Raw genomic sequence first — 27,755 nt, forward strand, 5'->3', positions numbered from 1 at the left:
CTTCCTCAGGCTAAACATACAAATTATTTTATCCTTTCTTCATAGGATCTTCATTTATATAGTTGTGCTGGATTGCTGTATCACATTATCACACTATCACCTTTTTCTAGAGCAAGAATTATCTTCCCCAGAATCCCATTCCTCACATGGCTCTGGGGCCAAGTGTAACAGTGAGAAGTTCTCTTATAAGATGTGAAAGGTAGAAGAAAAGGAATGGCTATTAACCTCTGAAGGCAGCTGCAGGCAAAGCGGTGGGCAGACGAGACGTTCACTGCATCTGCTTCGTTGGTATGAAGGATCATCTCAGTGCTGAGGTCAGCAGTGTTGCTTCCCTGACCTTACTTTCCCTGCTGCTCCAATAGTTATTTAAGCCCATGCTTCCTATACTAAGATCCTTTATGCCTGGGATGCATGACGTGGCCTCTGTCTTCCTGACCAAATCCTGACAGATGCAGTGTCAATAGACACCAATAGAGGACATGCTATGTGCCAATCAGGACGCTCTCCACCCCTTTAAGGTTGTCACTTTTATACAGATCCATATGTAGGACCACTCTCTCTTCAAAGTCTGCTCATAACAAATTCTCAGAGTCCTCTTATGAGATACTCTGAAATTATTTTTATAAGTTAATCATATTAATATATCTGTATTACGCTGACATGGATCATTTTTCTATATATATGATCAATTACTATTTCCACACCCTATATTGCTTTTCAGGTTCTTTTTCTTACCTAAATTAACCCGCATATGTTTTTGTCGAATTTCACTGTGTTTTTGCAAATGTGATACATTCTTTTAGTAAAAATCATATTGGACTTAATTCCAAAATCTTAGAAACCCACCTAACGCAAGCTCTTCGGTAATATGGTTAACATACTATAAACTTTTTGATCAGGTCATCAATAAAATTATTGATTAAGAGAAACCCTAGGATCAGTTCTGCCAAATACCACTCAATATATTTGCTCTGGCTAATGCAAAGCCATTGCAATGACCTGCCATGGGCAGCTTTCAAATCCCTGGAAAGAGTAACATGGTGAGTACCACACTTTCTTAATTTGTGTTAACAGTGACCCATGGGTTAGAATCAAAGGCTTTATTAAAGTAAAAATAAACTTTACTAAAATAAAAATAATTTTTAAAAAAGATAAAACATTATTCAATCCACTGAAATCAATTATACTACATTTATAAATAAATGATAAATTCTTTATATTTTATATTTAATTCTTGTGCACAATAATGTTAACTCAAATTTTGGCTCTTCATATTTATTGGAATATTCATCTATTGATTGGCATTTGGCATTTATTAATGTGTTAATACTTAACTTGTCATCTCTTATAAAGGACATATATGATAGGTGTGTTTGGGCATTGATATGGTATTTCTACCATATAACTCATTAGTATTTTGTAAACGAAAAAAGGTCAAATTGGAATTATTATCATAAACGATCTGAGACTACTTCTATGAAATTGATGGTTCAATCATAAAAGTTGGTCAAATCCTTCTTCCTGCAAACTCATTTGAACATTCGGATGATTCCTTCCTCACCATATCATTGTTGTCCTTGTCTTCGTTTCTTTTTCCTTCTATGCTCAGATGAATCACTAACCAGCTATCGCCCTTCGACTTTAGAATAGCCCCTTCCGGTCATCTGTCCCAGGAGGAATGTTTTCTTTTGTAAGTTATTTATTACAGCAGACGTTGCTGCAAGGTCTTTTTTGTTAGTCCGTCATGCCTCCTCTCCAGTTTGTCTGTCTAGTTCCTGTACCTTTGCTTCTGTATGTCTTTCCCCCTCACTGTGTCTAAACTTCTAGTACTTGTACTCTTCTAGTATTCTGGAATTTGTTCTAATGCTTTAACTTGCTTTCTAGCCACTGAATTTCCCTGGCTCCTGACTGCTTGATTGATTTGTCCATTGGCTTGCCTTGCCCCTGGGCTTTGTGGGTCACACCCTCACGGTCTTGCTCTGAGCATAGAGTACCATGAAACCCAATTCTATGTGGCTCTTCTGCTCCTGACTTACCTGAATCTAATATCTGGGTCTCTTACCTTAAAGAAGGTTGATGTAATGTAGGCTTATGTAATGACAGTGATGTCTACACAATGGACATTTTAGCTGTGTCACAGTCTTCAAATTTTAGTTCTCCAGTTTGTGCAAGGAGCACTTGAAGCTTTGAGTTTAGTATGTAAAAAAGTTTCTCCTATTAAAAAAGATTTTCATGCTTCTGAATATTGTACGGTTTTTGTCCTAAATGGAAATAAAATCTCTCTTTATTAAGGGATGTGTGGAATCAAATACCTGAGTAAATTATGTCATTTGTATAGAGCAGCCTTTTTCAAAAAGTGGATCATGTAATACTCATCGAAACTAGATGAATAAAACCAAGATTGTATTTGCAAAGTTTGGGAAATACTGGGTTTATCAAAGTGAGGCAGGTTTCTTTCATGTAGTTTTTCTCTGAGCCTTTTATATGTTAATTTAATTCTGTATCTTTACGATAAGAGGTAAAGTTTGCAGAATATCAGTGAGTAGCTTGACTACAGATTCCTTTTATCTGTGCCAAACCTTTTTACATCTCACTGGATACCAGGATTCCATGGAACATGATTTGGAAAATGCTGCAAGATAGGCTTTTAGAAAATGTTATAATGATAAAGTGTACAGATCAAAATAACTCCCGCTCAACAAGAGGAATCTGACTGTTGTGGCCTGAGTTAATATGAATCTGTGAGCCTGAGACAGGAACTCATCAGGAGAGTTAGACACAGTTAAGAACTATCAAAAGCATGAGAACCAACGGGCATTGTGATTGCTCTCAGGTGGAAATGCCTGTTATGGGGAAACTTCCTTTTTCATTTCTAAAGCACAATGCATCCAGAGTACAGAACTCTCTCTTCTCTCACAGCTTTATTGTAACAAGAACCATGTGACAGAACTCATTCCATCCAGTTCTCTCTGACATAATGTCCACAGGAGGATGCTTATAGATTTGAAGCAAGACTATTAGTACATGCTACTTCTGAAGTAGAATCTGTTAGAAGCTCAAAGCTAAACTGGGAGGGTCTATAGCTTACTGTTTTCTGTAAATTTTAATTGCAAAAATACTATCAAATTCTGAAAATGGGCAGGATGATATTTTTATATATTAGCCATTGTGTTTTTCAGTCCTTATATTTTTCTATTTCTTGTGATGTTCCTGCCCCCATTCCAACCCATAAATTCCATGTCCTCTAACTACTGCCTTAAGGAAAAGAACATGGGAGAAATAAAAAAATCAAACAATCACATTCTCATCTTTTGGATCCAGTACTGAAGTCAGGACACAAAGATTAGATCATGAAGAACAGTTGAAGATCTTGGCTATCTTGACAGTCATCTAGATGAAGAGTCTGGAGGAGGACGGAAGAAGACAGAAGACAATGCTCTGAGCAGAGGTCCGTGGGACCAAGACTAGTGACCCAGACCTGAGTGACACAATGACAGGAGGGGCATCAGCACCCAGGACCTAACTCATCTCCAGCTGAATAATCACATTTGTCAACAATTTTTGAGAGCCATGTGGAAAGCCGAGAAATCACCCACAAATCATCAGATTTCCATTCCAGGAAGCTTGGTGCTTTGCTTGTATCAAGCTGGTAAGTTAAGCACAGCTCCCACTGGCATCAAAGAAGGACCTACCTCCCACCAGTCTTTGACAGCTTGCCATCCAATAAGAGCGGGTCCCATTTGTGCCCAGAGACTTTGTCCTCAAACTTGACTTATGGAAACCACCCTCTTTTCAGCAGCTAAAGACACTAACGATCCCCCAGAGCCAGAGGCCCCTGGTTTCTTAGAGGGGTAGTAATGATATAGAAGGGAAAGTGCTGGGGTAACTGTGTCCACAGACTGGAACCAGTTCAAGATCTCCCTGGACCAGGTAAATGTTGAAACACCTCACTTCACCCTGTCTTACAGATATTCCTGCCCCTTGGCAAACTCAGCCGGATGGTTGGCCAAAGAAATGTATTTTTAAAATATATTAACACATTCCTTGACTAAAGTGCCTCAAGCTGTTTATTGTTTAAAATCTACTTCCAATAATGTTTTGAATTTTTTAAACCATTTTTTATAAATGTAGTTAATTTACAATGTTGTGTTAGTTTCAGGTGTACAGCAAAGTGACTCAGTTATACAAATGTATATACATATATATATGTATAACTGAATATATACATTGTTTTCCAGATTCTTCTCCATTATAGGTTATTACAAGATATTGAGTAGAGTTCCCTGTGCTATACAGTAGGTCTTGTTTTTTAACTACTTTATATACAGTAATGTGTATGTTAATCCCAAACTCCTAACTTATACCTCCCATTTGGTAACCATAACTTTATTTTCTATGTCTGTGAGTCTGTTTCTGTTTTGTAAATAAATTCATTTGTATCATTTTTTAAGCTTCCACATATAAGTGATATCATACACTATTTGTCTTTCTCTGTCTGACTTACTTCTCTCAGTATGATAATCTCTAGGTCCATCCCTGTTGCTGCAAATGGCATTATTTCATTCTTTTCTATGGCTGGGTAATATTCCATTGTATATGTATATACCACACCTTCTTTATCCATTCGTCGATGGACATTTAGGTTGCTTCCGTGTATTGGATACTGTAAATTCAATAACGTTTTGAATTTTTAAAAGTCTCTAGCTAGTAGTTGTAAAATCTACCAAGCAGGGTGGTCTTCCAGGGCAATGAACCATTATGGAGATGTGCTCTTGTCTCCAAAGACAGCCTGAGAACCATAATAGCACCTTGGCCGTGGCTCTTGTTTTCAATGGTTTGTATCATATATCGCCCTACCTCCCAAAATACTTAGACAGCTGTGCCTCTTTTCAGCAGTGAGCCACAGGGCTGACCTCCTTCTAAAATTATTGTGAAAAATCTTTAGTGTCTTTACGATGAACTTGCTATTAGTCTCACCTGATTTAGGCTCCTATCCTTGCCTTTAAAAGTAAAACACTTCACATGTGTATAAACCTTGCAATAATCTCTCTAAATACATATGTCTGGGAGCATTTCTATTTTGTTAGAGCAACTGAAGTTCCTAGGATATTTGAAATGCTTAAACTTTCATCTAGCCTATATGCTGGGTATTTCCATTTTAATTTATACATTAGTTTTTCTACATGATCAGCTTTCATTGTTAAATTTTCTTTCATGTCACAGGTAACTTTCCCAGAATAGCAGATGAAAAGCTATGAAAGTACTATTGCATATTCAGACATGATACTTTTGGAAAACAACTTTTTTCCTTTGTATTCAAATATCCTGTTTCTTAGAGTTATATGATGCATAAAGTTTGGTTGGACAGATTTGCGCGCAATAAATAATTGTCTTTTTGTTTGTATGCAGACAGGGCTTTTGTCTGAGGCAGTATCAAGAGCTGACTGGAAAACAGTGCTATAAAACTCAAAAGAGAATGTAAATTCAAACAAATTTTGGAACGCCTTGTAGTAGTATATATTAAAATGTATAACATCTTACCCTTTGACATAGCAATTCCACTTTTAGAATTGTATCCTGCAGGTATTTGTACAAATATATTATTCCCAAGCTGATTTTTAGTAGAAAACAATTCAAAACACTACAAATGACTCCCAGTATGGAATTGATTGAATGAATTATGATCTGAGCATAGAGTAGGATATGATGCTTCTAAAAATAGTAAGACAACATTATATATGCGATACGGAAAGATGACAAAGATATATTTTAAAGCAGATGCTAATTTAGTAACAGTGGTTATTTATTTGGAGAGAGGAGTAGAAGAAGAGTGTGAAAGACTTGTTCTGTCTGTTTACATCTACTTCATGTTTGAGTTGTTTATATTCCAAAGCTATCCCCTTCCAAGCTCGTTTTCTTTCCATTACACCATATTACCCTTTGAAAATGCTTTGTAAAGCACAAAGAGCAAAATGACTATTATCTGTAATCTTTCCTGTGTCAGTCTGATGGGCTTCCACCATCACAGAAGGGTTCTTTTTTGGTAACTGAGTTCTATTAAATCACTTTTGATTGCCCTTCCTTGCTGTTTATGCCAGCCATTTGCCTGTTTTCACTCGGACCCATTCCCTGTTTTCCCCTTTCTGCTTTCCATCTCAGAGATCTGACTCTGCAAATGATACTTCCCAGGAGTCACTGTCCAATGGCTTTAGTTAGGTTTGGCCAGTGGGAGATACTGGCAGGAGGTTGGAAGGAGGGAAGTCAGAATATGTCTCACTTCCTCTCTGCTTTAAGTGGCATCTTGGGTGAGAGGTGCCTCTCTGGCAGTCTCATCCTCCATGGCAGCTCCCATTCTTCTTCCCCAGCAGCTACATTTCAAAGGACCACTCTCTCTCTTTGATTCTCCAGCCTAAAGGGCTCTAGCTGCTTCCTGTTTTTGCTAATCTTTTGGCCATCTGACATTCTCTGTTTATATTTCTCTCAATACTGTCCAATGATACACAGAATAGTCTCTTGAATTACATGGCATGGTTTATGTATTCTCCTGTGACTCACACAAAATTGTGTATTGTGGGAAACACAACTGGCAATAAGTTTATATGCCACGAAGTTTACTGCTTGATAAACCGAATGTAAAATAAACAAATGTAAGTGGAAACTCCTCGAGTTAGAGAAGAAGGAAACTGACAATTCAGACACCTGCTATGCTCCAAGAATTTTCCTGCCATTAAAAAGTAGTCTTCACACCCTTTTTATGGGTGTGAAATAAGTCACAGTAAGAAATAGAGACTCAGCTTAATTAATTGGCTTGTGAATGGCAGAGCTGGGATTCAGCTCCAGGTCTTTCTGACTCAAAGCCCCAGATATTGCAAAGATGTTATGAAGTTGATTTCTGTGTCTCTTCCTCCCACCTTAAATGTTCTCTTTTGCTTCACCTTCTTATTCCGGCATTTACCATCCACTGGCCCCCTTTCAGCAGTCTTATATTTCTAACATTTATCTTCAGCTCTGCCACAGAAAACCGCACATATCTGCTGTGTTACTTTTCTCCAATGCCTTGTTTTCTGCTGATCTGATAACCAAATTTGAGCTGAGCTATTATTTGATGGTATTTCTATTCTGCCAGAAGAAAAACAAATGGATTTGGAATGGTAAGTCAAGCCTACGACAGTTTCTCTAAAACCATTTATTCATTCATTCACTTTCCTTTCCAGAAAATGCGCCGGTTGCTAGATACACAGCACTGAACAAGACAGATTGCAGCCTGGTCGGGAAGAGAGTCATCAAACACTTCTATTGAGTTCTATGTACGAGAAATGTTCCGTGGAAGCCGATGAGAGGAAATTGTACTGGAGAGTCCAAAAATACTTCCCTAAGGAAATGAAATTTGTGTTGACCATAAAGGAGGCACTAGAGAAGTAAAGGCAGACTAAGTGGGAGAGACAGAAATTATATGACAGCATATATATCGGTCCTGGGGCAAGAAAGAGAATGGCCCATCAGAGAAATTTTTTTTTTTAAGACCAATAATGTGAGTGTGTAGAGAAGAGCAGGCAAAGACAGGAGGCAGCCTGATCCTGCAGAATCTCAAGGGACATGTGAAGGGTCACGGACCATGTCTTTTCTCTCCTAAGAGGAATAGGAAACCACTGAAAAGTGTTACTTTTTACTCCCCAGTTTAATAAGGGGTTACTTATTAAACTGGGGAGAAGTGGAGAAATGGTAGGTTTAGCAAAGAATCCATGAGTTGAATTGTTTAGACATGCTGCGTTTATGGGTCTTTGAGAAATCAAAGTTGAATGCTGAGTAGTCATTTATATCCCACCTCTTCAAGCACAGATGAGTGATCAGGACTGGATAAAGAAAATTGAGGCTATTGGTACTTGAATGATAACTGAAGCCGTGGGGTGCAGATGTGATTTTCTAAGAAAAGAGAGGGCCTAGGAGTGAATTCTGAAGAATAAAAAAAAATTTTGACCTCAGAGAGGAGGCTAGAAGGGGGAGAAACTACTGTACATAAGTTCAAGATAGTTTAGTTCCATTAGGGTGGGTGGGAGCTACTGTTCAATTCTAATCTTGGGTGGGGGTAGGTTCAAGAGGAGGAATTAGATTAGACAGCAAAGACAATTTCAAACTCATAGCTAGCCCACATATGCGTGCGCACACACACACACACACACACACACACACACACACACACACACGTCTCTCCTTCTGAACCACTGGGATGGCACAAAAACCACTGCTCTTTTCCTTTCTAAGTTGACTCTAGTTCTCAGGCCAAAAAGATGTCGCACAAATGGCTCAGCAAAAAACAAAGACAGGTTCAATCCTACCTTCAAGGGTGGCCTGAACAGACTGTCAGTGTTTTGTTAACTTCAATCTAAACTAACTAATCTCAGTTCTAGGATTTTGCAGTAGATAATAGATAAGTTCTCCATTCCTTCCTTATTTGCTGTCACCTGTTTTTATCACTGCCTTAGGAGTGGGTCTTTTTGAATAGCTTTCTCATTCCATAGAAACAAGAAAGTTGACTGAAGTAAACAATTATTGGTGTCCTTCTTGATACCTCTCCATCAGCACATTGGCTATAAATTCATTCCCTCTCTCTCTCTCTCTCTCTCTCTCTCTCTCTCTCTCTCTCTCTCTCTCTCTCTCTCTCTCTCTCGGCTCTGCGTCAGGGCTGCGCGCTGACCCACTACAGCTGTTCACCAGCGATGGAGGAGAGAGTGGCGTGGCAGTGTCCCCAAGACACTGAGGCCTGCCCAAGTCACCTCCAGCTGGGACCCACTGTCATCAATCTTTTTCACTGTGCTTTGCATGACAACCTTGTTGCCTATAACAGCTTAGTGGTACCTCTGTACCATTTGATACCTACCCCTAGAAATATTGCTTTTGTTCTCATAACCAATGAAAAATGCTCTGACCACTTACTAATGAGCTTCTCAACATCAAGTTGAGTAGCTTTTCTAAGCACTCCCACATCTTTACCTCTCAGGAGCATTTTACATAGGTCACCACCACCACTTTTGATTCAAGTTTCTTCTCCCTTCACACTTCCTGGAATCCCGTCTGAGATGGCCCCCTTGCTAGCCTCTTTTTTCTCTTTCTACCTATTTATGAGGTATGCTCCAAATTTCCGTCTGTGGTCCCTTTTCTTTTCTCTCTTATTTTATCTCACTCTATTTAATATATTTTGACTCTTACCTCTTTTGGAATGAGTGTGGAATCATTATCCTTAGGGTGAACTTTTTCTGGTCTTAAGGTCCCTATTTCCAATGGTTTGATAGACATGCCCTCCTTCCAGCACCTCAAACACACAATGCTTTCAAAAATACTTATACATCCAATCCATTAAACAGCTTCCTACTTCCAACCGCCCTTCTATAGGCAATGGACTACACCTTGACCTGTCACTTGGCTTAAAGTCTGGGCTTTTTAATATACTTCTGCACCTCTTCGCATTTCATATTTAGTTGCCAAGTCTGAAAGATCGCTCCTTTTCCACACTTTGCCCTCCCACCCCCTCTTTTTCCCTTTTAATGCCATCACACTAACTGCAGGGAGAGGAACCCTTATATTCCTGACTTTTTTCACTGCTTCCTGCCCTGACATCCTCTGATACTACAGCCAAGTCAGTTTCCCTAACATTAGATTTAAATGAATCCTATTCTCTAAAAACACAATAGTTTGCCTGACATTACTTTCCATAAACAGCCCCAATCTATTGAGTACCTGTATCGGTTTCTTTTGTCTCCTGTGTCTCTCTAGCCAACTAGATCACCTTTGGTTCTCTGAGAGGCCCTTCTTAGGATTTACGTTAGTTCAATCTGTTCCGAAATGTTAAATTCTTTCCCTTTCTAATGCCACATATTGACACAAATTTCACACTATCTTGTCCATCAAGTTCTCCTTTTTCCCCCAAGAATTTTTTTTCCTCTTCTGTACTCTCTAAGGCTCAGTTTGTACGACTTTTATAGCTCATTCATTCACTTATGTATCTTATTTCCCTTAGCAGATTGGAGGTATCCTGAGAGGTCTGGATCTTACATGTATTTTATTACCTAAGGGATCTAGTACTTTGTCTTATTGTATTAGTTTGTATTAGATATGGCTGTGGGTATTAGAATTCCTCCAATGATAGTGGTTTAAACAAGAAAACATTTACCTTTGTTTTGTCTAAATGAATTTAGGGCTGGAGATGTAGCTCTGCTCTACCTAGAAAGGTTCTTTCTCTGTTGTTGCTCTTCCATGCATGGCTTTGACCTTGGGAACCAAGATGGTTTCTGCACTGCTGAGCAAGAAGAAAGATGGGCTGAAGAATAAAAGGGCTAAGGGTACACTCGTTCTGTCTCTTCAGGAAGGATCCTGGAAGCCACTACAAGTCACATTCGCTTTTATTTTGTTGGTCAGAGCTAGCTGCGTCACCTGGCCACACAGAGCTGCAAGAAAGGCCGAAACATACGATCTTTATAGCTGGTAGCTAATTTATACCCCAAAAATGTATGACTCTGGGACAAGGAGAGATGGAAATAAAGACACAATTTAGGTGATAATGTTATTTCAGTGGAGGTCCATCGATTGTAACGGAAGTGCCACTGTGGTGTGGGGTGTCTACAGTGGGGGGAGGTTGTGCATTTGTGGAAGAAGGGAGATATGGGAACCCTCTATGCATTCTGCTTGGTGTTGCTGTAAACCTAAAACTATTCTAAAAAATAAAGCCGATTAAAAAGTTAAGGCGGGCTTCCCTCGTGGCGCAGTGGTCGGGAGTCTACCTGCCGATGCAGGAGGCGCGGGTTCGTGCCCCGGTCCGCGAGGATCCCACGTGCCGCGGAATGGCTGGGCCCGTGAGCCATGGCCACTGAGCCTGCGCATCCGGAGCCTGTGCTCTGCAACGGGAGAGGCCACAACAGTGAGAGGCCCGCTTACCGCAAAAAAAAAAAAAAAAAAAAAATGTTAAGGCTTAATTAGTCTCTGCCCCATTTCTCTGGAAGAGACTGGAACAAATACTGGGGAGTAAATGAATGAACGACAATAGAGGGTGAAAGATAGTATGTGAAGGTTGAAATAATTTTCCAAGGGAGTTATACTTAGAATTTTTTTTTTTTACTTAGTGAACTTTGTAGTTAATAATCCTATTATCCTTATTTCTGGGTTAGCGATTATAATCTTATTAACTTTGGGAAAAGAAATCTTTTAAAATTAGTTTCTAATAAAGTGTAGCTTTACTGGATTCACATCTAAATAATTTATTTTAAAAGAGAGGAGGGAAAAAATAAAAGAGAGGAGGTATTTTTTTCTATATTGTATTTCTACAGTTTGGTAATTATCATTTCATTTGCATAAGCTTCTAAAATAGCTATTTCAGCTTCTATACATATAACTTAAATTCTTATGGAGTAGGCACCTACAACTCTAGTAAAGAATTTATGTGTGTTTTCAAAGAGCTCTCTTTAATTGTGTATTTACCCTATGTTTCTGTTGCCAAGTGAGCATTAGATAGGTAATTTAGTCTCTACATAGATTTGAAAATTTAACATTTTGTTTTTTTTCTTTTCTCTCCTTTTATCCCAACTCTTCTGTGCCAGAGGAAACTAACCTGTTCACTTATTTTTAAAAATTATCCATTAATTACCTAAGGCCTTATTCAGGGAAACTACCCTACTGGAAAACTAAAGTTTCCCATCGAACCCAGAGAAAAAGGGGATGTAGCTGGACAAACTAAGGACCTGTTAGAACTGGAATTTCCTGGGCACTGATCAGAGCTAAGGCCTGATAATGCCTGATGGGAAAGAATTCCTCCCAGATTGCTAGCGTTTCTTCTGGAGGAAACAAGAAAGGAGGCAAACTTCTTCTTTTTCCCTGGGTGGCACTTACTGTGTAACATCCACTCAGCCTTTCCACCCACAAGCCTTTTCATCAGGGTCTTCCTGGGATTTATTCTCCCATTCTGTGAACCTAGCTGGCCCCAAGAGAAAGCTGAGAGCATATACCTGGTGGGAACCCAGAATTGCTGTAAAAAGACATCAGAGGCTGACCACAGGGTTAAATTAGATAAGTTTCCAATGACCCAGAAATTTTGAGTGGGATTATCATTTTGATTTTACATTAACAGGAAGGAGTTTTGAGACTCCTCCCTGAAACTGGTGTCCCAAAGTTAAGGAAACATTTCCTAATGTATTCATTTTATACTCTCTGTAATACCTTATGATTTAATTCTCTGAATAGTGTTCTTTGGCCACCTCTTTAAATTCCCTTGATCTTGAGTTCTTTTTCTTCTTAAATGTACTACTGATCAATTGATGTACTTGTTCTTTTGTACTTTTTGAGAAGAGTTATTATAAATCCATTGTTAAACTACTAAATGGGTCAAATCAATTTTCCAGTTGCCTTAGAATAAATATCAAATTCCTGTCTTCCAAGAGCCATAAGCAAATAAACCTCTCCTCATTAATGAAATAAAGTCTCTTTTAAGTGTTATTGCTGGTAGGAGGGAAAATTCTCGGTTATTTGTCAAACCAAATGAAATGTTCTGATTATCTCTTTGAACCTACTTAAAATATGACTATCACAGATGTGTGTCAAATTTCACTGATATAAATTGTCTTCTCTTATAATAATAAGCCATGAACATCTTTATTTTTGTGTCATCAATTTATTTAATAAATATATTTGGAGCATCTAGTATGTACTCAGCACTGTGGAGAATACAAAGAAGGAAAATTTATAGTTCTCCTTTTTAATGTTCCTAAAATCTATTTGGATAGACTCCAGGAGACTATAAAGAGGGACTGGCAGTGGGTCAAGACATTGGAGGATATGGAGGGAGAAGAAATCAGTTGTATCAATGGGAAAGTACAGAGGAATAGAACTAGGTGAGAACTTGGTTTGAATACAGGACAAATGAAAGCCTCAGAAACGACAGAAAGTCCAATCTGTTGCGTCCAATTTTAAATCTGATTCAGGCATTAGGGTCAGAAAGTACAGTACAATGGGAAAGGCTAAGAACAAGGAGACAGCAGATTGTAGGAGACAAAGGTATGGAAGGTGAGATGGGGACTAATAATACATAGGGAATACCTGAGGAGTTGAATATCATTATTAGAGATGCTACAAGGTTCTCTATGTAATTATAGTGATAGTTGCTAACATGTGTTAAAGGCAACGTGCCAGGCAATTGTTGATCTTAATTTTAATCTTAAGCTATTACGGTATGAGTTAATTTAATCATCCTGGTGTCCAATGCATGAATTTGCTAACACTATACCCATTTTTGTTGATGAGACAAAAGAATTTACCCAAACAAGTAAGTTGCAGAGCTGGGCTATGAGTCTTGCAGCCTGATTGCAAAGCCTGTGTTCCCAACCACTACAAAGTCCTACCTAGATAAGAGGCGTAGGGTACAGGCAACTACAGAAACACAGAAGGGAGAGGTGGAAGGATCACAGCGAGCTGGGAGGCACAGCAAAGGCTTCTTGGAGATTGTTTCATCTCCCTAGAGACATAGTTAGCATTTTCATAGGTGAGAGGTGAGGCTGGTGGAGACGGGGCAAAGCAGAAGCAAGAACACGGAGTCCAGGCTAGCAAATTCTACGCTGTGTTTGCAAGTTGTATTTGAGGCAGAATATTTGAAAAGGAAAGTGGAAATATAAGGTGGCAAAGGTAATTTGGATCCAGAAGATGGAGCACTTTGAATGGGAGGAACTGAACCACAAAATAGTATCATGAAAGTGATATGCATTAGAAAGGCAGGAGGAGCTCCAAAGAAGAGAATGTGAAGAGATAACGGCAGAGGGCCAAGAAACCAGCCTGGGGTGATTCCTACAATTAAAGCCTAAGAGGAAGGGAAAAAAAGCTACTCCATAAACATGAGCACTTGAAAGAGAGGGCTTGATGAAGTGGTGGCCGTGGAAAGGAATATGCTTGCTGAATAAGTGAATGAGCGTGTGGACTCAAGGGTCAACACTATGAAACAGACCAGCATGGGGGGAGGGACAGCAGAGTGTAGTGGTCAAGAGTGTAGACTCTGGAACCAGGCTGCTGAGAATCAAAACTGGGATCTGCCTCCGATCAGCTCTGTGACCTTGGACAAAGTACCTAAGCATCTCTTTGTCCAGGATCCTCATTTTCATGATGGAGGTGATCTAAATGAGCAGGACCCTATGGGGCCTTCCCCAGACAGAGCCTCCCCCAATGTTCTGCCTGCCTTTTGTTTGTGGCAAAGCTGTAGTTTCTCAAGTCACCCCTGAGTCACAAAAGCCTGGCTCAAGAATTAATGTTTGAAAGGATGTGAACATGCAGTGACAAAAGTAGAAGTTGGGCCAGGAGAACTGGTAACAATTTAAATGGTAAATCAGCCATGTGGCAGTCACAGAATCTTTAGTTCCGCCCTGAAGTACCTAGATAACAGTATTTGACGCACATTTCTGAGTTGTTTTACAGATACCAAAGCTCCCACAAAATGGAAGAAATTAACTACATGATGACCATGAGCATGTAGCCCCCAGACCAGCTGGAGCTTGAGGATGGATAATGTGAACCCCTGAGACACCACCCTGTGACCTCAGCATCAATCAGTCAGAGAATTGTGCGTGACCTGATCACACACCCTGCGACTCCCCACCCTCACCTTGAAAATGTTTCCCTGAAACACATAGGGGAGTTCTGGTTTTTCGAGCATTAGCTGCCCTGAACTCCTTGTCTAGAGCCTTACAATAAACACTGCACTGTCCTTCACCACAACCCGATGTCCGTAGATTGGCCTTACTGCATGCAGTAAACTTGACTGGACTCAACTTTGGTTCAGTAACAGTGATGACTGTCCAGTACCATTGGGTTGTTGTGAACCTTAAATAATCTTACATTCTAAAGCTTGTGGAACAGTGTGTAGCACACGGTAAGCTTGCTATACAGATTTGTCAAATAATTCAAGAAAAAAAACATCAAGTCACTGTTTGGGCAAATAATTTTGATATCTTCTATTAAACATCAGATAATTGAGAGGCACCATCCAAATATCTGCTTGGATACTGATTCCTATGAGAAGACTTACATCTCACTTTATAAACACTATGTGGATTGAGTATGTACTATAAACACTCTTTGGTTTTGAGGTGTGGGGGTGGGAGGAAAGCAATATTCCTGGTTTTAAAATCTCATAAAGGGACAGAAATATACAGAGAAAAGTCAATGACAAACCCTACTAAGTTAGGCTATGGAAAGTGCTGTAATGGAGGTACAAAGAGCTTTATGAAAGCATAGAAGAGAGTCTCACAGAGGCTTCTTGAGTTGGTCAAGAAATGCTTCGCAGAAGAAATGACATTTGATGTGGGTGCTAAAGAGATTGGGAGGCATTCTGCCACAGGAAGCAGCATGACTGTAAGCTCCATGATGCTTACCATTCTGTATATTTTTTGTCTAGAACAGTCTTGAAGTGAATGGACATATGAATAAAGAGTCAGAAGAACAAATGAGAATGGCTGGAATACGCAATAAATTATGTGACCAAACCCCAAACAACTCCTACTTAATATCAAACACTCCACCACTGCTAACCATCACTACCATCCGTCACCACCAACAACCATCACCACCGTCCACTATCACCACCCACCACCACTACAACACCCTCTTCCACCTTTTATGTGGAGGGAAGTGGGTAGCTGAGCTTTGTCTCAGCTCTGGTAAGCTTCTCCATGAGAATGTGCCATCCGTGAGGACAGGGACCATGTCCTATTAGGTTCTGCCATCCATGCAAGTTGAAATATCTTGTTGAACACTCAATGTTGAGTAAACCAATAAACAAGAGCGTTCGTCAGAAAGCGTTCTTGCCATCTAGAATTCCAAATAGGAGTGTACAGTCTAACACTGATAACAGAGTGGGATCACATTTAATTAGACAGCAGAATAAGAAAAATCAGCTAATAAATGACAGGATGATGAGGTGCTATTGGAACTTACATAAGGGTCACTGTGTCTGTGTGTGCATGTGCGTGCGTGTGTATTTAGAAAGCAGCAGCAATTATTGAAGTGCTAAATTTAAACAGAATAGAATGAGGGGAAGGTATGGTTGTGTTCCAAAACACTGCAAAATGATATATTATGCAAAAGCAAGAGCCAAACAAAAACTTTGTGTCCTTAAATAAAGTTCAATTTGAGGTGTACAAGAAAAAACATAAAAATTCAAAACAGTTTTGATGTTGCATGGGAGTTTTTGTTAGCTTTTCAGCAAAGTTGCTGGAGGAATTTCTCATTATGTCTCCAGCTGTGGAGGTTTTCAGGGAAATAAACAATCATTGGCTTGCCCTTCAAACACCCAATATGCGGAGTCCAGAGACAGAGTGTGTTTATCTTTTGCTGCCTTAAATCATGTAAGGTGACACCTCAAGTGACTTGATGTATGAGACTGGAGGGAGTGTAATAGTGTAAAGTCCCAAAAGACAGGAGAATGGCAGGACACAGCTTTTCCAAGTCCACTAAATTATCAGGGCTCACTTCTTAAAGGCATTCTGCACATGCAATACATGTTCCCACAGGGAGAAATGTTTATTAGTATCAAAGGTGTGAAGTAGTGTATGTTCATAATGTAGGCTGTATTCTTTATGAATTTAAGCTTCTGTTATGTATGTGTCCTACCTTCCTAAATAGATTGTAAATTACATGAGGTCATCTTGCTCCCAATATTTACCCTGTTTATCTATTATGTACATGGTAGTCATAGTGTCCTTAAATGAAATGAATATATATATTCATAAAATTTAACTTTTCCGATGGTTTTCCCACTGTCCTTAGATTCCAAATGCCATGTCATCACTTGGGGCTTAGTCTGCTTGGACTGCTATAACAACCTATCATAGAGTGGTAGCTTAAACAATAGATACTTATTTCTCACAGTTCTGCAGGCTAGGAAGTTCAAGATCAAGCTGCTGACAGATTCAGTGTCTAGTGAGAACCTGCTTCCTGCTTTGTAGATGGCCGACTTCTTGCTGTGTCCTCACATGCTCTTTCCTTGGTGTGTGCTAGTGGAGACAGAGAGACTTTCTCTCTCTTCCTCTTCTTATAAGGGCACTAATCCCATCATGAGGGTCCCACCCTCATACCTAATCTAAACTTAATTACCTCCCAAAGGCCCCACTTCCAAACACCATCAAATTGGGGGCTAGGGCCTAAACATATGAATTTTGGAGGAACACAAACATTGAGCCCATAACAACCTGCAAAGTTTCATTCTAGTCTTTATCTCAGACCTGATCTTCTCCTCCTCTCCTGCCACATATAGCTCCTCCCACATTTGGCTTCTTTCTGTTCTCTAAATAAGCCATGATTATTCCTGCGTCTGGGCCTTTGTACTTGCTGGGATCTTATTTTTCCCCATGTGTTCACATGCCTTCTCTTTCAGCTTTCTGTTCACGCATCACCCCCTCAGAGAGGTTTCCTGGATACCTAGCAAAAATTTGTTTCCTTATTCCTATATCATCACTCTCTATCACAGTATCTCATCTTCTTTTTCTCCTTCTCACTAGTTATCACTATCCAAAATTATCTGTTATTATTATTGTTACAGTTATTATCTATGAATTGTATGAGCATGTAAGCTTCATGAGAAAGACATCTTATCTATATTGTTTATAACTTTATCTCCAGAATTTAGAACCTAGAATATGATATATAAATATACATATATACACATACATTATATGTCAACATTATATATATATATTATTTATATGTAAAATATTTCAGTGCCCAGCACAGTGCCTTAGATATCCTTGAGGCTTAATAATAATGTTTGCTGATGATGGCAATTCTAAGAAGAGTGAAAGTAGCTACACTGTTTCATTGTTTGATGACTTATCTTTAGTAAAAATTGTACAATTTTTATAAAATTTAGCAGTCTCTCTCTCCACCTTCAGTATGGTCCTTCCTTCTCTAGGATCACGTTTGCTTCATCACTATCAACCAAAGATTAACTGCGAAATCACCCCCAATTTGGTTTAGCTTATAAAACTAAACCAAGATTTTGCTAGATCAAGAGGATGGAGTCTGACAGTGGCATAACAGGAATGATAGGCAGATGGGAAAATATTTTAGTTTTAATGGTCTGTACACATTGGGACTGAGAGCTGAGATTTCCTTCCTAGACTGGAGGGAGGGAGAGGATGCTATGACTCATCCGTCTGATTTCAGTGACCAGCCCCACACTCCAAGCCTTGCTATGTTTGCCTACTGGGTTCATAGTATTTCAGAATCTGACCTAAGATACGGAAAAATCTCAGAACCAACCCATTAATAACAAGGAAGAAGACTTTTTTATGTCTTTTTTCATTGTGGTCAGAGGTCCCACCTCTGTCCCCCGCCGTGTCACTTACTTGTTGCTAATGAGTGGACCAAGTTAATCAGCCACAACTTTTAAGTATCCCTATCTGCTTATGAATAATAAAATTCCAATTCGAGCACATGCTTCCTCATTCTGTGATCCTCTCATCCTCCGCACGGGCTCTTAATGTGTAGTGTTAATGTCAAATCTGTTTGCTTTAATTATGTTAAGAGGTTATGTTGGAAGGTTATCCATTTAGTCTTTCACAGCATGAAATAGCACTGAGATTATCATTGTCACTTTTCTGCACATAAGCAAGAACTTGATTAACAGTAGCTAACCATTAGAAAATAAATGTTCTCTTCAATGCAGACATTTTTAGTGTATAAGCACTAGGTGTCACTAGTATCCTCTTAACTGCAATTATCTATATCTTCAGAGGAATCAACTTTGAGGGAGACTCATAAAGAAATATAGGCATTCCGAGAAACAATGGGAAACTCTTCCTTCAGCAAATAATATTTATTTGTTTAAAACCATACAAATGTTTTAAAAATATTTTAATGGATTATAGTGAACATAGTAGTTGAGTAACTTTGAGATACATGGGAGACCATCGTGATATATACTAGAAACATACCTGAACCTTATGTGTGAAACAAATATTTATCAACTGAATTCTGCTTTCCCACTAATTTCTTTTAAATTTTGGGGCATGTAATCCCACCTCTTCTTCCCAATATTCACAGTTTAGCACCATTTTAAAATCAAAAATTATTTTTGAGGTGGTGAAATGTTCTTTACTTTTAAATAAGTGATGATTCCATGGAAGTACACATGTGAACAAAGTCATTAAGCTGATCACTTGGGATCTGACATTTTATTGTATAAAAATTATACTCCCATAAAACACTAGTAAAAAGCATAATTATTCATCTTAATGTTGCTTCTAATAGCATTTTTGCTTTTGTAATCAGATATTCTGTGATTAAGTAATTATTCTACATAAAATTTGCAAGTACTTAGTCAAATGAATGCTGAATCCATCTGATTTTTGTGTGTCTTAAAATATGCCACAGGGCTAATTCCCATATCCTGAGACTGCTGTCACTCAGTAAGGACTGAGTTTTTTATGTTTAAGGCACCACATTGGTGATTTTTCACATTGATATCAAACCCATTTGTTGATTGCATTAACTGACCCTTTCAGTATGAAGAGCTTTGATGTATATGAACAGGTATACTATCAACTAACATTTGTTTTAAATTGTGTCCATTAATTTTTCTTAAAGCAGAAATATCAGCATACTCCAAAATCACTGCTTCAGTTCAAGTACATACGTGAATTTTAGACCTTCTCCATTCTTAGCCTCAGCTCTTCAGAACGTTTGTAGTACACCTATAATCTACCAGTCCTATAAACCAGCCCAAGAAATTATTTGATGTCTTGATCCCAATCTGACACTCCCTCACTTGGTTGTTAGAAGCCAGGATAGCTATGTCTATAAGGAAGCAATTCAGGTTAAAAAAATAGATTGAGTTCTTAGTATGTGCCAGGTACAAAGGCGAGGGATCAGGAGTACAAATATAGGTCCTAATTTTAGAGACCTTCAATATTCTAGAGGTTATCTACTCATAAATTGGCCATATTACTACTATATAATACCTCCCATGCACTAATCTTGTCAGTACCAATAAAAGAGATAGAAGGTAATGTATTTGCTACAGTGATCTAAAAATAAACAATCTTCTTCATTTGTGAGGCAAAGGATGGAGAAGAACAGTTATTATAAACCATGATGGTTTTCTCTTACCTTAACATTCCTATTAGAGTGGACAGAGATCGTGCAAGATTAGGGATAAAAAGCCCAAACACAAGTATGTATATACATGATGCAGACAGACATCAGGAGCCCCCGTCCATGTGTTGAAAACACTTTAGTAGACACGGCTACGAAAGACAGCTTCCCTTCCTGTTTCCCAAGTGCCTGATTATTTTTGACTAAATTTCCAATCCTGTTCTGTTCAAGAATACACTATAGGAGAGAAAAATGCTAACGAGTGTTTCTTCTCTTCCTCGGCATTTTTTCCCTTGAAGAACTGCATATCCTACAGGTTTCCCACTGGTAGTCCCTGGTGAAGACACGAAATAAAGAGGAAAATGTAGAAGAACAGCTTCCATGAGTGATGAACAAGATGTATTGTGGAGTGAGGGGTCATTGTAGTCTGGTATAGCTGTGGATGGAGGCCCCACTGGTGTGTTCTGGAAGGCTGCAGCCATCACTCAGGGCACTCTGCAGCTCCAGGCACTTTGCAGATTCCTGATGCTGCTGCAGTGCCATGTGTCACACTTTATTGTGTCTCAAGGGCCAACCCAGGTAGGAGAGGGAAGTGTCTGGAGCTGGCAATATGAAAGATAAGTTTGCACTTGATGCCACAGACCAAGAAATGATAGCTTAATATCAATCATCACAGACAACTGCAAAAGAACTGGACGTTCATACATAGAAGATATATTACCCATAGGAGGTGCGTCTATCGCAAACAGTACCCCAACACTTACTGACTGAAACCTGAATAAGCATCGTATCTCGAAGAGCAAGTAAGTTCAAACAGATGTGTTTGTCAAGATGAAATTAAATTGACCTTCAAGTGACTTGCACTTCTAGGGTAGCAACTATAGAATAGCATCATTTAGGGCTGCATTGTCATAAGTAGGAGAGAAACTTTTGGTATTGTCTCCAAGTGCCAGTAGTTCTCAACATTATTTCATCAGTGAATATGTAGTAGATCCTTCTTTTTTTTCCTTCTGTTAACAATACCTATATATCCTTGAATCATAGACTCTGAGACCTGGACAGAAACTTGGAGATCATCTGTCTAGAGGTCCCAAACCTTGCTCATAGCAGAATCACCACCAGGGAGGGTGGAGCTTTCAAAATACAGATTCCTTTGTCTCACTCCTAAAGTTTCTTAGTTTCTTTGGGCTGGCATAGCAAAGTACCACAAATGGGGTGGTTTAAAACAGTAGAAAATTATTATCTCACAGTTGTGGAGGCCAGAAATCTGAAATCAAGGTGTCGGCAGGGCCATGCTCCCTCTGAAACCGGCAGGGGAAACACTTCCATGCCTCCTCCTAGCTTCTGGTGGTCTGCTGGCTTTCTTTGGCTTGCAGAAGCATCACGCCAATTTCTGCCTCAATCATCACACGGCCTTTTCCCCTCTATGTGTGTGCTTCTGGGCCTCTTCTTCTTGTCTTATAGTGACACCAGTTATATTGGGTTAGGGCCCACCCTACTTCAGGATGACCTTGTCTTACCTAGTTACCCCTGCAATGACCCTATTTCTAACTAAGTTCACATTTTCAGGTCCTAGGGTTTAAGACTTTAACATACCTTTTGGGAGGGACACAATTCAACTCATAACAAAGGAACTGGAGTGGGAATCATTTAAGTGATTTGGTGGCAGACAACCTTGAGAACCACTAATCAGTCTAATTCTCTTCTTTTATAGAAGAGGAAATTGAGGGCTAGATATGTCTAGGAACTTTGAAGTTAACAGAATCTGAACATGCATATACCACTCACATATTTATGCAAACTGTCACACTTTAGATTCCCACTTTAATTATTATGATGACAAAGATGCTTCCCTGAACTTGGATTAGGATCACTCGATACTTGTCAACTTTAATAAAAAAGCTCTGTAGCTTTTTATTTTTATCTTGAAACCTACTGCATAATACTTAATCCAAGAGTTTTTACATTTAAAGAAATTCTGGCTAGCAATCTTATTCAGGTATACAAGCAAGGCTGATGTGAGGGTCAAGTGGATTTGCAACTGTAAAAAAGGATACAAAAGCATAGACATAAACATTTTCTCTAAGACAATGTAACACTTTTTTAAATTTTATGGAAGTATAGTTGATTTTCAATGTTGTGAAAATGACTCCGTTATACATATATATATACTCTTTTTCATATTCTTTTCCATTATGGTTTATCACAGGATATTGAGTATTGTTCCCTGTGCTATACAGTAGGATCTTGTTGTTTATCCATCCTTTATGTAACAGTTTGCCTCTGCTAATCCCAGAATCCCAATACTTCCCTCCCCACCTGCCCTCCCCCTTGGCAACTGCAAGTCTGTTCTCTATGAAGACAGCAAAACAGTTTTTTGAGACTTGATGGATTCCTTTCAAAGTGTGGATATCACTTGGAGCACCATAAGTGGTGGCTTAAATATCTCTGATTTAAATAACATAGTTCCTAGGCACATGGAGCATCTGTATGTAAAAACTGAATGATAACTGTAGAATGGGCCTCGTACACTTCTGGATGTGTCTGTCTCTCAAAGTTCTCCTCTCCAGTTGTAGTCAGAGACATGAAGGTGTGTCAGGTAATAACAAAATGAATTCAGAAGTGGGGTTTATAATTCAGAGAGTAAGGGTGTAAAAATGCTTCCTGTACACTTGGAATTATGCACAACCATTGGAACGAAAAAGTGCAAAAAAAAATTCGGAGAATGTCACAAAACTTGGGATAGAAGAAACACTGGAAGGAAGAGTTACTATGGAAATCATGACAACTGTCCCCAAATACGCTGAGATTCCAGTAGTTTCTGTAGAAGAAAAGGAAAGCAAGATTGAGATCTGTGTTGGATGATGTATGATCAGGGATATTGATTCAGAACCCAATCTCATATCCTGCCTATTCTCTGCCCCACTCCCGCCAATAAACTAAGAAGGACACTTTAAGAATTTGATCACTTTTCTTAGTATAACAACAAAGGTGCTCAGTAGACACAGGATTTCGAATGACAGAGGCATAAGCAGGGACAATGCACTCTCTGAGGACAAATATTTATAACCAGCATGCAGAATTATCAGTATTGAAGGACACCGATTTGTAAGTACAGGATAACAGTTCTGAATACACATTTAATGAAGAGAAATGGACCTTGCAAAACCAGGTGATTTCCATACAAGAAAACCTAAAATCTGTGACATGTAATTTGAAAGTTAGCATCTTTTCTGACCATGAAGTTATCTCAAATTCATTTTTTGAAAGCAGGGAAACTGGACTGGGATATGACCAATTTCTTTACAGAATGGGGTGACATGCAAAATATAATAAAAATATTAAGCAAGTCACCTTCAAAATATCAGTGGTTGGTCATCAAATAATAATATGGAGATAGTCCTCAGGCAAAGGAACAAAATGAATATTTTGAAAGACATTTCCAACTTCAGACAGGACTGAGAGTAAATGCGAAAAAATCTGAAGGTAAATAATGAACATCAAAACAGAGAGGAAGTTTTACGTAGAGTATTCCAAGAGTAAAGGAGAACCAGGTGAAGCTGCTCAAAAGTGAAACTAAGCAGGACCCTGTGGAGCCCTCTCAGGTAACAAAGGCTTTCCACGGCCCCCATTTCTTGTTTGTAGGAAGAAGTTTTCAGTCTCCTAGACCTTCCCTGAGTCCCAAAGAGCAGATTCAAATGGGTATTAATTAGAGGAGTGAGGAAATGTACAAATAAAGGAAAGGCAATCAAGAAACAATAGTGCGGGCTTCCCTGGTGGCGCAGTGGTTGAGAATCTACCTGCTAATGCAGGGGACACGGGTTCGAGCCCTGGTCTGGGAAGATCCCACATGCCACGGAGCAACTGGGCCCGTGAGCCACAACTACTGAGCCTGCGCGTCTGGAGCCTGTGCTCCACAACGGGAGAGGCCATGACAGTGAGAGGCCTGCACACCGCGATGAAGAGTGGCCCCCTCTTGCCACAACTAGAGAAAGCCGTTGTGCAGAAACGAAGACCCAACACAGACAAAAATTAAATAAATTAAAAAAAAAAAAAAGAAACAATAGTGCAACTAACAAAAAAAAAAGAAGAAAAGAAACAATAGTGCAAGACGGGGCAGGGTCCTGGTTCCTCCTCAAGGGATACACATAACAATCTGATACACATCTCTTGAGTTCTTCTACAGGAACTAAGGCCCCACCCAGATGGAGGACAGTTACTTCAGGCTGAGCACAAGCACGTGGACCCCAGACTTGTCGGAACCAGAAGGCTGATGACTGAGATTCCTGGAACACCACCCTATTACCTCCCCACCAACCAATCAGAGGAAGGGCACACACCCTGCAGCATTCCCCCCAGATTTTGCCTATAAAAACTCTTCCCCCAAAACCATAAGGCAGTTAGGGCTTTTTGAGCACCAGTCAGCCAATTCTCTTTGCTTGGCCCTTGCAATAAACATCTCTCTGCTCCAAACTGCAACATTCCAGTTTGTTTGGCCTCACTGTGCGTTGGGCACACGAACTTGGGTTCAACAACAAAAGCACTGCAAAGCAGTGCATGAGGTCTGCACGCCACAGAGACCAGCATCAGAATCTCCCACCATGCTTGTGAAGATGAAAATTTCCGGACCCTACTCTAAACCTACTGAGTCCAAATATTGCTGGTCTGTACATTTTAGCAAATTCCCCCTGATGATTCTCATGTATCCTTAAGTTTGAGAGACAGTGTCTTAGATTTTATAAAACACAACAAGAGGTTCAGAGGTGACAGCTATAAAGAATATAAAGACAGTGTATAGGATGGGACTGAATGAGATATGATGGTGTATAATTGAAAAGACTTACATGAACTTCTTTAAAGGAAGAGAACAGATAAAGAGCAAAGAGCAAGTTCATAGACTGACACTTGATTCCAGGAGAGGAAAATGAAATCAATGATTTAGAGGCAGATGCTCACAGTTCAAGAAAGAAAGTGGTATAATCAGTCTTGTAAAGAATGGCAGTGTCTGGGATGTGCCCTTATAACTGGATTCCATACAGTTTTGGAATATTCCTTGAGCACACTTTAGGATGCAGCTTTGAATGATAGCCAGGGAAAATAGGATGAAATGGCCAACATACGAAGAGACCAGTTTCCTTTCCTACCACGTAGCCACTTTTGCTAGTGAACAGAAATGACTTCTGTCCTATGTCTGATCACTGCTGTTTACCAACATTCAAACTTCTGTGAATGCTTTTGGTGACTTTCATCCCGTAATTTTAGCATTCACTGCTTGTAATTTAAATTATCTCCTTATACCCCATAATAATATATTGAAAATCTTTGTTAAATAGTACTGCTAGGGCTAAGGCTAAAATTCAGACCTGAAATAATGCCTGAAAATCCATAACTTTGAAACAGGATTTAAAAGCAATAAAAAGTCACAAAGAACTCCAAAAATCCACTACCATGTGTTCCTCTGTAAATTTAAGAGACAGCATTTTGTGAAATAATAATAGAGGCATTGCCAGGCAGAAGAATATGAAAGGAAACATACCCTATAATGGTTAGAATATACCTGCTCCAAGTTGAGCAGGTTGACATTCATTCACATGAGAGTTGACATTCATTCACATGAGAACATCTGTGTTAAATAATGCAAGCTGTAAATTACACGGGTCTTCAGGAATTTATCACTTGCATAAGATGCAACAACCCAGTGTTGCTGGAGCATAAAGCACATGAATGGGAGTTTCAGACAAGTAACTGGAAAGGAGCGGGGACAAATCACAGGGCTGTGTGTGTCATACAAAGCCTGTGGAATTCAACCTCTGAGTGAGAGACAGAGGGGATTGCAGTTTTCAAAACAGCAATTTTTAAGTTCCTGTTTTTGAGAGATCTTTATGACAGCAGTGTGGAAAAGGGCTGAACCAGAGGCAGAGTGACATGTTCGAGGACTAGTTTTGTGATTAGGTCAGAGTTTGGGACCTGACCGGGTTGGTGACGGCAGTTCTGGGGAAGAGAGCATCACTTGAGAAATATTGAGGCAGCCAGGCAACAAATATTAAGTGAATGCCTACTATGTGTTTTCTGCCTTAGGAGGTAAAGTCCACAGCACTTGGAGTTTGACTGTATGTATCAGTTGTCAAACAGAGTAGCTAATAATTTGCTAGAGGAATAGAAGAAAAGGAGACATTTCTTCTAAGAAGCTCTGCAAAGGCTTTTTAGATCAAAGGGAGTTTGAATTTGGCCAAGAATAAAGGGGAACCTTTTGAGAGGCAGACATTGAAAAGCAAGGACGAAGCTGGCCAAGCATCCCGAACCAACCAAACCAAGACCTGGATATGGGCACACAATTCAGCTTCTAGAATGTGAAGCCAGCTTCTCTAACTGGAGCATTGGGCCTTACTGGTTTTGATGGGAGATTAAGCTGAACATTGATACAAGGCATACTTTTCAAAGACTTTTGAAAGGCAGGATAAGGCCTTTGGATTTTTATACTGAATGCAGTGAATGGTCACTGGAACATTTTTCCTAACAAATCCTAGATCACACTTAATAAGGAGATTTAAAGGTACAGTGAGGGCCTTGCATTGTAGCATAAGTCCAGCCTTGGGACTTGATTTAAAACAAACTGCATCACATATCAGTTATTCAACGATGCCTCGTTTGCATTCTTAGGGTGTTTCTGGTAGACTGGGTCTGATTTTTATAATTTACACAGTATATTATTATCTGAAACAAGGATTTTATAGTGTTCCAAGACCTTTCCATTTTTCTCCTATGTTAAAGACTTTGTATGGCTTTGTTACGTTAAATTACAAGATAATTTGATAAAAATCTACTTTTACTTGTTCTGAATTCGCACATTATGTTATCTTCTTTCTCATTGCAAATGTGTCTTCCATATCAAATGTTAGCTACATTTCAAATAAATTGTTTGCACTAAATCAAATATTGCTTTATTCTTCCTCTTCCAAAAACATAAAGCAGGTATTTGATCAAAAAAGAAGCCACTGACAATTTCAGATCTTCCTTATTTTTGAATTTGCAGCTTACACACTCCTACTAATAGCTCATTCAGTTGTATGCTAATAGAATTAATGATTTAAAAATATTTGAAGAGCAAATTGAAAAGGCTTGTTTATCTATTTCTATTCAATTTCTACTTCATGGTGTTTGAATTGATCTCCTGCATATTCTAGCAGGCTATACCTTGAAGCAAAAGAATACATTATCTTTTCCTAAAATCTGATTCAGAACTCACTGCTTCTAGGAAACCTTCAAGGATTGATTTTTGGATCGCGTTTTTTGTTCTACTCAGGGGCCCCCTCAGAACTTAGCCATTATGTGCTTTCCTAAGTCACACCTGTTAGTTAGCATCAACTAAGAGCACAAGTTCGTCAACAATCTGTAAGACCAACTCCTCTCCTACCAGACAAATGCAAATACACAGAGGATTCGACCACAAATAACTCCAAGGGACAAATGCTAAGATAAACATGGCAACTTAACAGACTGAAATTTCATTCTGCGTAAAAATATCCCTTCAATTATACGGAGAGTCCACTGTAGAACCTAAAGAGAAAACATTTGAGACATGTCTCATGACCTCCATCAAGTTCAAGCCAATTCTGACCTGGATGGTCAGAACAGGTTTC

Source organism: Tursiops truncatus, chromosome 13 (genome assembly GCF_011762595.2).
Source record: "Tursiops truncatus isolate mTurTru1 chromosome 13, mTurTru1.mat.Y, whole genome shotgun sequence".
Taxonomy (NCBI): Eukaryota; Metazoa; Chordata; class Mammalia; order Artiodactyla; family Delphinidae; genus Tursiops; species Tursiops truncatus.